Genomic DNA, 17,491 nt, shown 5'->3' on the forward strand with positions numbered 1-17,491 from the left:
ACTCCCCACCTGCCTGGTTGCCATGGCATTGACACAAAGACATAGAATGACATCAGCTTGGCATGACATCAGCTCTTTGAGTGCAAACAATGTAAGAAGCACCACTTTGTTTAAGGGCTTTTGGTACAACTGTGTGTTTCACAGCCCATGATGTAATGCTAACAGGTGGTTGGACCAGCTTTTGCCTAAGGAGGAGTAGGAAAATACAGCTATAGCCCTTCTGAATGTGTAGGAGATTATAGGTGAGGCAGCTACCAAAAACAGAGGAACTTTTGTCTTTAATTAAAGAGAAATGCTGCCTTTGCCAAAACTGAGCAAGCGGACTTTTGAAAATTGCAAGATATTTTGCACAAAGCAAAGACAGTTTAACAGAAAATCTTATTCCTTATAGGCATATTAAAAATAAAGAAGTGGTAACTTAAGAGCAGTTGTGTTCCCAAACCATTCAGGATAGTCCCACTTTCTCATCTGTTGTTGCTCTTCTGTGCCAAAATGATTTTTAAAAAGTTTAGACATTCCTAAATTAAGTTCTCAAAGAAAAATACAAAATATGCTAGTCATTACAAAAAAATAAGTAGCTTGTATTAAAAAGATGAGCATTAAGTACTAGAGGGTGTAGTGAGAAGTCAAGAGTTTGATTATCCTAATAATTTAGTGGTTTGCTCAGTTCATTTGAAGACCTTCTCCCTGCATCCCCACCCCACCCCACCCCTCGTGAGGTATTGCTATTTTGTTAGCTAACAGAGAAACATTATGATAAAAATATACAGTAATTCAACAAAGGCATCTCAGAAAGATCAGATTCTTTTGGTCTAAATTTTATTTAAGGCCTTAAAGGTTTCTTCCTTTCAGTCTGGAGAAAACAATGGGAGAAATCTTAAAACATTTCAAAAGAGAGGTCAGCAGCAACAAATTGCAGCTTTGGCTTTAGCCAGAGGAAATGTTTTTTTCTTCTCCATATCATGAATACCTTTCCTTCCACTTTAAATACTTTAAAATGAGATTTTTTTTAAAATTCCCAGTTTGATCTCCAGGTCCTAGTTATTTTGTGCTTTGCCACTTGATCACAGCTTCTTCTTTTTTTCTTAAGGGAATGGAAACAGTTAACATTATTTAACTTTCACATCCATCATACCTGAACTTATAATGGTTGTGGAGCACAGGAGATGAATGGAAAGAGAATATAATGAAACTCTCAAAACCAGTGTGGTTTGGTCTTAAAAATAGGTAAACAAGTATATTTCCATATCATATTATATATGTAAGGGTTGGGTTGAGAAGCATCACTCTTCTCAAACACACATCAATATCTACTGCACCATGCAGATGCCCAGAGAAAGGCTGGGGCTTTGGGAGAAGACCTCAGCCTGCAGCCTTTCATAAAATACTTGCAAAGCATCTTTGCGGTCTAATCCAACCCCCTGGTTCACTGCAGTATCCACTGAAGCATCTATGACACATTTTGCATCCCCCTGCTTACAAACATTTCCTGCCAATATACTTTATGGTTTAAAAATATTCCTATACTTCTAAACTGAAATATTCCTTCTCAATATACAAAATACGACCGGATTAAAAAATAACTATCGTAAAAATAATTATCAATAAAACTGTGTATGTCTGTATGTATGCATGTATTTTGACAGCAGAATAATCACAGCAGGCAAATAACTTTAGAAACGTGTTGTACAAAAAAAAAAACCCTTCTCAGTTGAAGAGTTCATGAGAACTATAAAACACATGTTCTTTTGTGTAATTATGGATGTCAGACTTTTGTTATGGACCAGCCTACTTAATTCGTTACTGGTTTTATTCACACAATAACTGCTGATAAGAAAAATATCAAATATTGGGGGAAGACTTTAACCAAGAGGTTCATTTTAGGATACATCAAAAACAGAGCACAGTACTTGGTTCTCTGGCTATTTTAAATAAAAGGCCATTTCAGGCATCAAATAAATACACAAAACATATCTGGCAAATTGCAATAGCCATGCCATTCTCACTTTACTTCTGCTTTGCCCTGCTTAGTATTGCTGTCTAATACCTATACTCAATAGTGGATCCCAGGTATATTCATATTCAAGAAGATAATCGAACACCAGGATAAAATACAAACAAAACTGTTTTAATACACTTAGCTTTCGTTGGCTAACTGCCAACATCGTCAGAGTAAAATGCTGGTGTTTGGGAAGCTTGCTTATAAAGCCGGTCATTTTTGCACTCTGCTCATGGAGCAAGTTACCGGTCTGCCCACCCCAATTGGCTGTATTGTTTCTAGCTGTCCCGCATCAGTCTGTGTGTTCTTAAACTCAGGGATCATTTCCTCCCTTATGGTTGCTCTCCTTGTCTGCCTGGTTCGTGTCTGAGTGCCTGTTGCTGTGGGTTGGTTCCCTAATGCCTCCTGTCCTATGGCCACCCCTCCTTTTGGCTGTACCCTGGCCCCCTCTTTAGTTCTTGCACAGGATGCACTGGGGATTCCTTCCTTTCGGCAGTTGTAGTTCGTTGTTGCACAGGCCAGCCATTCCGATCCTGCATGGCCGGCACTCGTTGCCTTCATCACAAGTTGTTACGTTGTTCCTCCCACTTCCTTAATGCCTGATAAGCAGGCAGTAGGTCTATGTGGCGATTGATCAAGTGTCCGTTGGATGGCCAGGCCTCCTTAAGTAGTCAGCCGCCCTTGGTGGCAATGGTCTCCACCCCCCCCCAAGGTTGAACGTATGATTGCAGCTGGCCATATGTGCCCATACTTGTGAACATTGTTCCTGCCTTCTGATGGCCAGCTCAGGCTCGTGAATCCGGGTCTTGAGCCATTTAGTCGTCTCCCCAATGTAATTGCAGTGGCAATTCTCGCATTTTATTCTATATACCACGGAAGATCTTTCTTCGTTGGGAAGAGGCTCTTTAGGGTGCATTACCTTAGCATGGAGGGTTTGGTCTGGTTTATGGGCAATGCTAATATTATATGGGGCTAATATCCGTGCTGTTGCCTCTGACACACCGTTGATATACGGCAATGTTGTCCATGCCATAGGTGTGCCTATGTGTTGGCTCCTGCAAGGCTCATATGGTCTGCTGTACTTCTTAATAAATTCCACTGGATAGCCATTCCATCTGCAGATGTTGGTTGTCACCTGTAAAGCCCTACCTGGACTTTCTCCTAATTGAAGAAAGGCAGTTCATAAATAACCATAGGACCACTTTTTCCCCAATGATTTCTGCTGTTCCCATAAGATGAAGCATCTCATCTTGTAAGATCCTGGAGCCACCCTTTCTCTACCCTCTAGAACAGGGGTCCCCAACCCCAGTCTGTGGACAGTACCGGTCCGTGGCATGCCAGCAACTGGTCTGCACAAACAAGCAAAAGCCCAGCTGTGGGATGCAGGCAGCACACAAACCACACACTCTCCAGTCCGTAGAAAAACCTTTCTCCACAGAACCAGTCCCTGGTGCCCAAAAGGTCGGGGACCTCTGCTCTAGAATATTGTTGCCTGGAAGTTCACCTGGCCCTGATCTTAATGCCAATTGAAAAACTCTGAAAAATTGCCTTTTGAAACTAGTGTGATTTGTGATCCTGATACCAGTAGATAGTTGATGGGGGCATTTTTCTTCCCAATGTGTTCTGTTTGTCTGTGTGCTTTTATATTGTTTTATATTATTTTTACATTCTTTTAACTTTGCACACTGTCTCCAGTCTCCAGATTTGGTGACTATCAATCAAACAAAATAAACCTCAGAGAGGAACAGAGAAAGATGGAAGGAGGAGAAAATCGGCATTTCTGCTGGAGTGATCCTCAATGATTTTTCACAAGAAATATTCAGATTTAATCAGCAGTAAATAACAATCTCCTGAAGTGATAACAGGAATTTCAAGTATAGGAAACATTAAAGGCCAAACCATCTATGTATGCATAAACAAGTGCCCTGCTGTAAATACTCCTAATTCTAAAGGAAGAAAGTGATAAAAGCAGGAAAATCTCAGCCCATTATTCTGTGGGAGAACAGATGGTCATAATCCCCAGAACAAAATCCTGCATTAGCATCTCAGAAATTCCGGAAGTACAACAGAGAGTGGAATCTATGGTTAAAAACTATATGCATTTTTTTGCTGACATTTAGACAGGATTTCATTTTCTTTAAGCATAGAGTTATATAATCCAGTTATGTAAATTTATATATTATACACAAGTCACATAGTCCTGGGGTGTGTGTGTGAAATTAATTTCACTTTATTTGACCAATCAGTGTCAAGCAACATGTCAATAAGATCATCGTGTGAAAAAGTTGTGTAAGCGAAATGCCAGCACAGAGACAATAGAGTACCTCATGGTTTCCTGGTGTGGTACTCTTCAAATGCATTGAATCATGTGCTATCAAGACCATTAACATGGTCACTAACCAGGGATAATACTTGTTACAGTCTAAATCATTTGGACAGCAGTATGTGGGTAACACTGGCATAGAAATTTTTAGACCTTCTAGTTTGGGGTCCCCAACCTCCGGTCCATGGATAGACACCAGTCCGCAGCATGCCAGAAACTGGGCTGTGCAAACAAGTGAAGCCCCATCCATGGGATGTGGGTCACCGCACAAAACCACGCACCCTCTGGTCCACGGAAAAACCTCTCTCCACAGAACTGGTCCCTGGTGCCCAAAAGGTTGGGGACTGCTATTCTAGTTAGTCTATAAATAACCCATACACAAATATACACAAGGTCAAAGAATAGATCCATTTGAGCTGGGGTAAACCCATTTGATTAGCAATTGTAGATTCTAAAATTATTGCTTTTATTTTAATTGAAAGACAAGAGTGGGAAACTGTACAGATTTCAGTGCCTGCTCTTTATTATAACTTTCAGAATTACACCCCCATTTCAAACATTTACTCAAGGATGTCAGCAACAATCATGAAGTCCTATAAGCTGGCCAATGTTTTATAAATCATCTTGCAAAAGCAGATAGACCCCACCCAGGAAGGGAAGCCTTTTAAATAATGAAATCTGTTTAATTTAGAAGACTTGGGCTTGAAGTTGACAGCCATATTGATAGAAGAAAATTGGAAGGTCCAATAGATATAATGAAAACACAGTTTTTACACAATCTTTGGCAATGTGTTATTAGCTACTTAGTGAATCAGAATTATTTCAACATCAGATACCTGTTTTTAATAACAAGCAAGCCAGTTCACAGGCACAGATGCTTGAAATATATCAATGTAAAAAAATCAACAGAATTCCCCATTTTCTTTTCAGTTGTCAGTGATGTTACATAACAATATAGCACCCACTGTATAAGCAATTAAATTATTTCTGGCATTTGTCATTGGCTTCCAGACTAAAAAACAAGAACTGGTCTATCTGAACATTCCAGAAAGCTTCTATAGATGAACTTTGTCTTTTTAGGCCAGGCCATTGCTGAAAATCATGGGATCTGCTCTATTTTACAGTTGCACTGATTCATTTAACCCAAAGGGCTTAATCAACCACTCAGGAGTGCATTTGGGCTTTCTACCACTTCAGCTATACAGTCACAGAATAGAAGCAAACAGATGGTCCACATTAGTAAACAATTTCAGGATTCAGATAAGGTATTCTCAGCTTGGTGTATATTAAGCATTCTCCAATATTACCTCCACTATCTATAGGTCATCTTTGGGATCACATAGATTTCAGATATTATCCTCTGAAGCTAACGTGGAAGATAACAAAAAGCTATTTTTTAAAGATAAATGAGATTTAAAATTCTGATGTGTTGGAAGTGCCTGAAGGAGGACTTTTAGACCGAAGAGTTCTCAACTACCTTCCTGCAAATGAAACAGACAAAAAAACTTACATAACTGGTGTTGGTAGCCTTATAAAGTCAGATTCCCTCCAGCAATTGCCATTGAACATGATAGTTTATTCACAAAAGCTTTCACTTAGATTATCTTCAGAAGAAGCTCTCAGTCAGTGCAGCATAGAAGACAGTATCCTGAGACAGAAGACTGGTAAGAATTGGGTTTAACTGCCCAGTTACTAAAATACTGATTTAAAATCACCATTCTTAAAGAATTTTTATTAGATATTGTCCCACGGAAGAAGGCATTTTTGGAGAACTGTTATGGGTATAATATGACAGCCAAAATATACATAGGTACATAAATTGGTAGGTCTTTTATTGTACATTTTTGAAACCTCAATACTTCCCCTGTTTCAATTAAATCTCATCAGGGATTTAATTGAGTCATCATTTAATTAAGTCATCAAGGAGAAAACTCTTCCCCACTGTGCTTACTTTGTAGCAATCCTCTTGTCACAACTAAGAGGAAGTCTCACCCCAGAGATTGTTAGGAAATTTCTTCTTTCCTTATTAGAAGAATGCATAGCAATTGACCACCTACATTTCCTAACTACAATGTGCTAAAGAATGCCAGAATGCCTGCCTGCCTGTCTATCTATCTATCTTATAGAGCTGTCCATCTCATAAGCAAGTGACTCTGGGTGGTGTACAATATGTGGCATACAACAAAGCTAAAATATCTAAAATCATCATTAACAAATATTAAAAACATTTTAAAACTACAAAAAGAATTAAACAAGAATAATAGATGAGAGGATGTTAATAGTAACGGAGTCTCCTCACTTGTCGAACCACCACACACACCCCCCCGCGGTCCCCAGGCTTGCTGGCCTAACCATGTCTTGAGGAAACTGCATAAGCTTAGAAGTGATGGGGACCACAGCAGATGTAGCAATGTTTAAAGGATGTTTATGCCTAGCATTAGGCTATGCTATCTTAACTTAAATCTGTTAGGGTTCACATTCCAAAAGCAAAGAGGATGGAGATGCATACATATTCTCCCTGAGGAAAATAGGAGCTTGTGTTATTGGTCTCTGTCTTTATTTCTCCACTGTTGCAGTTGCCCAGAATAAAATGGCACAAGGTGTCAGAACTTATCTAAGGTCCTCAGCTGTGGATCTGAAGCCAACCTATCCCAAAACTATGAGGAGATGTAAAGAAATCAGACATGTTGTGTATTTTGGTGGTAAAAACTGGTGAGTTGAAGATGGCTCTATATCCAGAAACCAGTCTCAAATATAGAAATCATCAATCAGTCATTCCCACCCTCACTGGTGTCTTACACTGGCTAGGCAAGACATATCTGCATGCAACAGAACCTATGAAATTGGTTGTGACTCCTGAATCAATCAGGGCTTCAGATTTATTATGGATCTACTTTGAGAATGATAGGTAATATAAAGCACTGTATGTTTGAGGTCCCTTAAATTGCTGGATGACCCTTGCTCCTAACACTCCAAAAAGAACTGTGCCATTTTCTAGCAAAGTAGGCTTTATGTGAATAGAATACTTAGTTGGACAATAATCCTTCAAGCCACAGATATGATACTTCATAGTCAATTCAAGATAGGAAAATTTATTCTAGAAAGCTAGTACAAAATGCCCCCAAACTCCACAATATAAGCAAAGACCTTGCATATATTTGCATTATTTTTCTACAGCCATCAGTGAGGTCCATTGGCTATAAATTGCATGGCCTTGACATTTGAAAAATCTGATCAAAAGAGGGAGTACACAGAAAGTATGTGTAAAGTACACAGAAAGTATGCCATTGTCCTTCAGTTCTTCCAACTATGGCTATACACTGAAATAATCCTCCTTAAGAGTTTGAGCAACCTATGAAACAGCATTTCCCACAGTTCACCAGATAGGGCCTCCTTTAATTGATCAGCCTAAGCCATTTCAGTCCTTCTCCCAAATCAATAATATTTATTTATTAATCACATTTATATAGCAGGCCACGATTATATGCCTATACTCAGCAATTACCTTGTAGTAAACTGTAAATTTCATGGCTAGCTATCACTCTTCCAGCAATGTTGTCCAAAGCAGCTCTCAATATGATCATAAAATTAGCATACTCTCCTGGGCAGGATTGTTATTTTCCAGAAGTAAAACTGCTCATTTACCCGCTTCCCCTTGTTTAGAATCTAAGAACAAATTCTATGTGAGAATACTTAGAGAGGAATTCTACCTGTCTTAAGCAAATGTATAATTTATACTAAGTGATGAAAGTCTTAAATCATTCTGGTACTCGATGCAGAGCAATGTAATAAGGTAGCACAAAGCTGTGCAGCAACTGTCCAACTGTTGGACTTTTCCCTGTCTGCTGTGTGATCTAATTGTTTGGATCAACTGGTTAATTTACAAATCTACATGAGTCTAGCAGATCCATTTGGTCCTTATACAAAAGAAGGTGTGGCAAGAGAACTGGTCACCATGGTCCAGGTCTAGGAATTTAAAGCAAGCACCCTTACGGTAGAAGTAAACAGTTGCTGGAATTGTGGATCAGGCTTTAGAATAAAGAATTACAGCATGGAGAAAATAGGAAGCCAGAACCAAACAAAAAAATGTTAGTTCTGTCATTCAAGAATAAGCCCTGTATATAGAAATAGTAATCATGCCCTCTTATATTATTTTTTGTTTTTTTCTTCCTGCTCCATCTAATACACTATTTGAACTCTTCTCTTTTGAGTGGGCTGATCTGTTTCCATCTGTCCTTTGTTTTTGTAATTATCAGATTTGTAATCAAATCGTTTTCACTGACTGTGTAGGAACTTTCACAAACCAACTCCTCTCATTTACCTACCCCCCAAAGAAGCTTCCAGGATGACTCATTTGTACTACTTTACAATAACTAAATTCTGAACATTCCATAAATATGCAAGATCATTCTCCTGTCACCACCCTTTCATTCCCCATATACTTGTTACCTGTAGAAGCCAATTTATAAACAAGCTACATCCAAATTAGTTCATGAGCAATCTAAACTGCATTGCAGTCCCTTTTTCATTCCTGAAGTAGCTAAGGATGGAAGTTCGTAACATTGGACAAGAAGCAGCAACTAAAACCATCTCTTTTAAATATCAATATTAAAATGCATCATTCTAGGTGATGGGAAAAAGAAGTAGAAATATGCAACTGTAATGAAGACAATCAACTGTAGTAGCTAAAAATTCTAGCACCAAATTAAACAAAATACTAGTCAAATCGAAGAAAGTTCTGAGTTATTAATCTTTATGACACTACAAAGTAATTTTATGATTGCAATCTTGAAATTACCCAGAATTTTAAACGTGACCTTGAAGGGTGGCAGCATCACCATATAATCATAGATCTTAAATCAGAACTTTCTTGGCCTGTTTGATAATCCAGCCCTGCTAAACATGGCCTCATCTACTACTTTCAACCAACCACCTAGCATAATTTGAGAAACTTTTATCTAAAGCAGTGTTTTTCAAACTGAGGAAACTACAAAACCAACTCCTTAGAAGTAGTTCAGAGGAAGAATTTTGCAAAGAAAGCTTCCAATCTTCTTATGTAAAAGATTTTACAGATCTCCATTCCAGACAAGTCAATTATTCACCTGCTTTCTGTTTTCAACTTTTGTACATCAATTGGCTATATATGAGCTGGCAGTTATATTGGATGGTTCATATTAGCCACAACAATTTTAGGATTGGGTTGCCTCCTGACCACATACAAAGGACAGTGTATTTGAAGTCAGCACTTACAAATGTTATGCTCATACTTAAGCAATTAATCTGTAACAGGGCATGCCCTTGAATTTTCAAAGTATTAGCAGTGGGAATATGGAGAGAGGGAGAGAGTAGCTGTCCAGGGGAAAAAAACCAAAATATTTTGGTAGATCATACCTGTGCAAATACTGCAAACAGAAATAATATTAAATTGTAAAGCTGGAGACCAGAGGCAACTTTTGTGCTATTTATTTTTTGAAAGAAAAAAATAATATTCTAATTCAAATAACAGTGGCCTCAATTCACTCAGTTACTCATGACCAAAATCCAACCAAATGGAATGTAATCATGACAAGGTGAAAAAAAACATATACAATTTTTAAAAATTTCCAAAGAGCAACCTGGGACTTCCTCCTGTTTCTTCAAGTTATGTAATATTCAATTGTGTTGAACTTTGTTTAACTCTTTAAACTACCTTAACCCTTATCCAATTTGGCAGCCTCCAGAACTCACAATCCACATAACCAACAGTTATACTATTGCCTGCCAATGCCTCCAGGTTCCTTTACATATGAAACTACTTACAGCAGCAGCCCCCAACCTATTGGGCACCAGGGACCAGTTCCATGGAGAGAGTTTTTTCCATGGACTGGAGGGAGCATGGTTTTGTGTGCTGCTAGCATCCCGCAGATAGGGCTTTGCTTGTTTGCACAGCCTGGTTTCTGGCATGCCGCATGGACTAGTGTCGGTCCATGGACCAGGGGTTGGAGACCCCTGACTTACAGTCTTCAAAGTTCTTCTCAAACCCATTTTTTTTTTCAGAAAGTGTTGCATAGCATGATGTACTTGAACCAATTGTAACAAAAGTACCCTAAAACCCTAAAGCTAGAAGCCACCACTGAGCTGAACATTCAGAGTAGGTAAAAAATGAACATACAAGTATCAAACTATGTAACCTCACTTTGTGAGTTACTGCGATGAGGCAAGTAAATGTTACCTAGAATCAGCAGCCCTTTGTCTTTACTCTCCTCCACCCACTAATTTCCAAAGCCCACTCCCCACCTACTTTCCCAAGATGGTGTTCCTCCATTTGGGCTAGGAAAGACATAGCAGAAAACATTAGAACATTTGCATCATTTGAATCCTTCTTTCAGAGACTTTCAACACCATGGATGAGTTTCTTTCTATAACATCCAAAGAGTTGAACTGAGCTTTGATCCAAATTTCATACTGTTTTACTTCTCTGTTTTTAACATTCAATACGAATCTTCTTTTCCAATTCTTAGAAAAAGGGAGAAAAATCAATTATGTCAGATTCCTCCAACAAATATCACATAGTTTTACAATACAGGAAAGTTACTACTGTTCATATAGAGAGTGAAGGAGAATTCATTAATTTATGCACACATTTTATTTTAGCTTCTGCTAAAGGCACTCTATCATTTTGCCCAGATTTAGTCAGCATAAACATACATAGAAAGTGACTTGTGTGAAATATTAATACAGCCATTTGGAGCTTTTATCGCTGATTCGTTCTTTCTTCCAACCAGCACTGTACTGGTATCTAATTAAACACTGTTTGCCCTTCATTGCAGCCTTGGTTCAGGAACAAAATCAGCAGCTGGTGCTTGTCATGTGGGGGATTATGCAAGCATTAAGACAACACAAAGGGCAACATTCAGAAATTTGGAAAAGGGGCAGAACAAGAAGCCCCTTGGATGAATTTAGCAATCTGGAACTTTTAACACAGTGAATGCTCATTTTTAATGAAATGTAAATACGGCTCCTTTGCTAAAGTTGACAACTACACTCCCTTTGGGCCTTTAGCAATGTTTATGCCTGTTCAAAAAATTAAAATGTACACTGATGCTAGAACCAAGATGCTATTTCTCAGGTTAATTTTTCACGATGGATGGATAATGTCCCCACCCCCAGTGCAATGGAAAATGTACAAGTAGAAATACCTGAAGAAAGCTACAGCTGTTCTAAAATCAAACGAAATCAATTCAAGGAACACAATGATACAATGTAAGAATCAATACATTATCTTTTAATTCCATCCAACAGCCAGCTGTGCAAACATATTCAACTTCTATTTGCATAGATAAAAAACAAGAACTTTCAAATTAGCATTCTTAAGCTGAAATATCACACAAAGCTAGCTGATCAAACCTGCCCTAAATTCTGTATTTTCCCATAATAAGCACAAAATAAAAGCAAGAATTCAGTTTAGATAGTGAACTAATGAGGCACATGATAATGCTAAATCATAACTCTGCCACTTCAGACAAAACAAATTATGTTTACCCAAGAAAAACTCACAGTATTTCCCTCTCAACAAGCTACAGCCTTTTGTATCAATAGTCAGAATACATGTTAAGCTATAAAGCTACAGTAAGAGCTTAGAAAGCAAATAGCACGATTGCATGTTTTAATAACACTTTCCAAACTGTAGCCCATATAAAATGAAAAATAATTAAATATTAATTGCAATAAAATGAATGCAGGATAGAAAGTCCTGGTAGGATGCATCACTAACGCACAATAGATTGCCACCTGGGTTCTGGCAATAAACATTCCTTGAATGCCAGCATGAAAATAAAGGTACCCTGATCCTTTAAGACTAGTAAAAAGCAACTACCAACAGGTAACTGATAATGTTTCATATGAGGGTAAATGTTCAACCTGTACTATCCTGTTCAATAAGGGGTAGGGTATGTCTCACATTAGTAGATCCTTCCTGAGGGTTACAATACAATTCAGAGCATGCTCTTACCAAAGCAGTATATCTTTTAGAATGCTGGGAGTTTAATTTTTAAAAAATCCTTGTGACTAGCTGAGAATTGTGGCCACTCCAGTCCCATAAGGCCATAAAATAAGAGAAAATTTATCTGGGATATGTTTTAAGATTCAGTAACTGAACATGGCAATTACCAACATGATTTACCAAATAGGTGGTTATACTGTGTAGAAAACAAAAGTGAGTAGTTCCTGTACTCCTTCCGGCTTTCCAATCATTCCCATTGTAGTTAATTTCTTTGCCTTAAACCAACACTTCATCTAATTACTCATCAATTTTCTTGCCAGAACCCTTGTGTTTTTAAGAAATGGGCTAAAAAAAACCTTGTGTATTTTAAAAAATGTTACTGTCCCTTGCCATACCAAAAGTATTCAGGCTGCCTAATGCTCCTGCTAGAATCATTTGTCTCTTGTGGCTTTAATCACATAATTGCTTTTAATTTTATTCTTCCCTCTTCCTGTGCTCTACAGCTCAAATACTCCTATATTGTTTCAACATTACATTACATTGGGAGAATTACTAACTCTCAACAATACTGATCAAACTCTCAAATTCCAATTAAGAGGGGAGACCTGGTCAGCATCACCCATGATGAAGATCTAGCATTTAATCATCACTAACAAAAATTTTGGCAATACTTGCACTGGAAAGAGGTGGAAGTACATAGCACACGCCAATCACTTCCCATACCTAAAAAAACTAGCAAATATGTTCATGTGACATTCAGAAACACAATTCCATATTTTTTCCTACCAGTTCTCATTCAATAGGATGAAAGAGAGTTCATTCTGGGATGTTTCTTTCCAAGAAGAGAAAGACTTAGTGGTAGAGTATAATATTCTTCTTGCACATTCTTAATTACAAGGTAGCTGCTGATTCAATTGTTAATCAATCATCTCTCTATTAATCTGCAGATGCCTGATTTCCCACATTTCAACTGAATCAAAGGGAAAATTTTCAAGAGGTTTCTTCAAGTTAGAATGATTGGGTAACCAGGAAGATTGTGGGGTGATGGAGAACTGCATAACACCAGCATTCAACTCAAAAGTATCAACCAGAGAAAACTGAAAGAAAATCTTAAGTAGTCTAGAATATAGTAGAAAAACAGAAGTATCTTTCACATAGCAAGAAAATTATGAAGAAATTGCAAAACAGGTTTCAACATAGCATTATTCCCTTATGACCAAGTTCCAGTGAAATAGCCTTTGGTTTTTAAGCTAGTATGGTCTTGAAAGTCTGTGTGTTCTCCATCTCAGTCAATTACCTGATGTTTGGTAACTTCAGAAGTAGTCACTTCAGAATTGACAAATCTCAGGAAATTGTTGAGAAAGCAAGTTCTGCTAGAATAAATATGCTGTCATTTTACAAAAAGCACACCATAAGCAGTTCTCTATACATAACAGTAGAAAGAAAACATGATATTCTAACTAAAAAAACCACTAAAAACGTTTTCCTTTTGTTTCAAAAGGTCCCATGATTCATCATTGGTTCCTAAAAACGAATACAAAACAGAATAACAACTACATGAAATCAAAGTAAAATTATAGCCAGTTAGTTGGGGTATTCTCAACCATATTTCTTCTGTTTCTATATAGGCTTATGTTACTTATCAGTCAGTCAAATTTCAAATAGAGACATATGTACGGAAGTTAATGTTCTTAGTTAACTGTTAATGGATGTGATGTAATGTGTAGACAACACGCCTGAATTATCAGTACCAATGGTTGCAATCACTGTTATATTTATTCACTGGGTTTGGATTACACCTGCCTTCCGGGGCCATACCCTTAAGTATTATTTTCTCCAATTTTATTAGAATAACATTCCATAAAATAGACTAGACTGATAGTGGCCACAACACTATCTAATTCATATTTCCACTAATAAGGACACATACATTGTCAGTGGCATGCTTAAAGCCCAAAGCACCATCTGGTGCTTTATAGGAAGTTCTAAGCGTCATGTCCCATACAAATGTTTCAATACTGAGCACTTGGCTTGTGTGTTAAAGCCTTTGTTTGAGACATGCATTCTTCTTTACCAGGGCTTGAAACCAATTCTTCTACAAAGCAGCTAGAGCACAAAATGGGTCACATAGCTTGATGTGTAGGTATTCTTCAACATAACATTAATTTGTTCATGACTAAGTTTTTAAAGGGTTATCACCCTGGATTAAGTCTTCCCTTTGATATTTCCTGAACACACTGTCCCTCATTGATCCAAACAAGCATGTGGAAGCAGAGCCACTGACTAACCCAGTGAGCTTTCATGGCTGAATCTGGAAGTTAAGTTCCTAGTCAAAGGTTCCAACCACTACATCATACCATTGGTTTATTTGCACATATCACCTTAAAGGGATCAACTTAGTAAAATATAAGAATATCTGTAATTATTAGTTAGCCACTATCAATCCAATGTGTTGAACCCCCAATCCATAATTCATAGCCAACTTAGCACATGGAAAACATTAGAGTAAGTTTGTATTCTAATAATTTGCCTAGATCATTTGTCAATGCTACACGTAGGTTAATATTCAAGACAGATTACCTCTGCTTTATGAAGGGACTATGAGCTATTCAGCAGAGTTGCATAGCAATAAAGCAATTAATTTCCAAGCTGAAAATGGTGAAAAAAATGGTTGCAAAAGCTACAATTTTGGAAGATCCAACACATCTGGAGCTCTTCAAGTCAGTTTATATCATCCAGCATTCTGTCCATAAAGTGGTCAATCAGAAATTTATATAATACAGAAGCACTGTACTAAGAGAAATAGGAGAGACAGAATATGGACATCTAAAATTCTTATAGTAAAGATAGGGTAGACTTCTGCTCAGATAACTAAAAAAGAGTTTTTATCTGTACATTCCAGTAATATAAACTTTTAATATTTACAACATTCTGGCATTCTATCTGGCTCCAGCATTTCATTATACTTAAACAAAAAAAAAATCTACAAAATGCACCAGACGCCTAGAAGAGTGAAAATATACTTGATCGAGGTCATCAGGCAGAGCTGTAAATTAAGCCTGTAACTTAAGCAGGAAAGGTGGGGGGAGACGGGGGGGAGGCCAGTAGAATCTCTCTGATCAGTTTCTCCTCTGTGTGACACTGAGCCACTGAAATGGCAACAGCACAGTCTGCGTGACAGGCAGCACCAAACATGGAGAACATGGTCCTAGACAAGGAGGGGGGGAAGCGGAGACAAACTTGGATGGGGCAGTTAGCAACCAATGTTTACAAACATAAACCAGGAAGATCAGATGGGCCAGCCATAAATTATGACTGGATTGCAGTCAAGAAAGAGCCTCACTCAACATAAAACGCAGAGCAGCTCCATAGCCCAACTTCAGTTTTAGTTCAATATCTAAAAACAAAAATGGCATCACACGCAGGGCATTAAGAGCTACTGAAGCATGATGGAAAAAATTCCATCTGACAAGTGAAATTGAATAACAAACACCTCTCCAACCACACTGCAAGCACAGAGGCTGAAGCAGAGCCTTGTGATAATATGCATCCATGGTCCAAAACCTACTTCCAAAAAAGGCCTTCTCTTGCTATTTTTTCGAATTGTGGTTCTTAAAAAAAAAAAAAAAAGAACATCATACAGAGAAATTAGGAACATTTTTTTTCCTGCTTTAAATTTAAAAAAGGATTCAACCAGCAATTGGGAAAGAGGAGGGTGAAAATAATCTCCTTTCTAAAGCATCTTTAGATTTATGTTTTTGCTAATTTTAAACTCCAGCCTCAGAATACAGACATAGCAGTGTTTTGTAGGGTGATTATGTGACAATGCTTTTACCACATATCAGGGGTTGAGAAGCTTCAGAGTTTTTGCTTCTCTATGAGTCCATACTTCTAAGAATTTGGACTCCTGGTTATTTCTCAGACATCATACACAAACATACACTCACCAAGAAACCACAGTGAACTCAACTTCAGTCTTCTAAAATTCAGGACTGAATATATGGAACATTATGTGTTTAAAAGTATTATATATTTCTGTTTAATATTCATGGTTTTCAAAATTATTCAAGAATAAGAAACCATGCCTTGAAATGGAAATAACAAGAAACTATGCAAGATTGGGGTTAGTTGTAATCTGGATAGGACACCACCAGGGAATACCAGAACTGTGGGATAGACTGAAAAGTTGAATAACTTCCCAGAAGGTGATGATAAATCACTTGACAATAAAACTGCAAATGCAGACCCATGAAAGCACCAAAAGTTGAGCTTCAGTCATAGGTTTTTAAAAATTATCAAAATTGAGACTGTCATAATCATTTGTCAATTAAAAGAGCAGATTAGCAGTGTTTTTGTGCTCCATATAAAATTAATTTAAAGTTTACTATGTTTAATGAGATTTTTTATTATTAAGACTAACATAATTATGAAACCACAAGCTCCATTTGCTGATTAGGGAGTAATTACTGTTTTCCATGTTCCTTTTTTTCTATATTCTGTTTCCATATTTTATTTACTACATTCCTTTTTTCAAAGTGGAAATGATTTAAAAAGTATGTAAATGCAAGAACCAATGTTAACATTCCTTAATCTTTGGTCCCTTCTGCAGATCCCCAAAATTAAATCTTGAACAAGACCAAATGCCATTCTCTTGATTACAATCTCTCTATACAGATCAGGCTTCCCCATTCTAATGTTTTCTGACTGCTTTAGATTCCAGTCCCCCAAATCCCTAGTCAGTATGGTTGAAAACTATGGGATGTCTAGAAGGCCTCAGGTTGAGGGGAAGTGACTGTGAACATGCTGCCCTTAGGTACACAGCATCAAAATATTAGTCCTCTTCCTTTCTCACCATTCCAGGAGCATCTGGAGGTAATGGAAGGACTTCAAAGTGATTGTACTAGATGGGTACATCTAGTGATTGTATCCATCTTGATTATTCTGCAACACCCATAGCCTTTTCCCAATTAATGCTCTAAAGCTTGTATTATGCTGCGGCGTCTCGGTGAGTTAGGAGTGGGAGGCACCGTTATGCGGTGGTTCTCCTCCTTCCTCACCGACCGTACGCAGTCTGTATTGGCAGGGGGACAGAGGTCGACTCCTAGACCCCTAACTTGTGGGGTGCCTCAGGGGTCGGTCCTCTCTCCCCTTTTGTTCAATATTTATGTAAAGCCGCTGGGGGAGATCA

The 17,491-nt window shown here is 37.8% G+C and overlaps 1 protein-coding gene across 1 annotated transcript in view; it reads right to left on the reverse strand.

Annotated features, from left to right (window-relative positions):
- DUSP10 (dual specificity phosphatase 10) overlaps positions 1-17,491 on the reverse strand; it is a 31,777-nt gene that overhangs the window by 7,304 nt on the left and 6,982 nt on the right. The gene's annotated exons all lie outside the window — the stretch shown is intronic.

The sequence above is a fragment of the Protobothrops mucrosquamatus genome, unplaced genomic scaffold (assembly GCF_001527695.2).
Source record: "Protobothrops mucrosquamatus isolate PMUCROS unplaced genomic scaffold, P.Mucros_1.0 scaffold_289, whole genome shotgun sequence".
In the NCBI taxonomy this organism is placed as follows: domain Eukaryota; kingdom Metazoa; phylum Chordata; class Lepidosauria; order Squamata; family Viperidae; genus Protobothrops; species Protobothrops mucrosquamatus.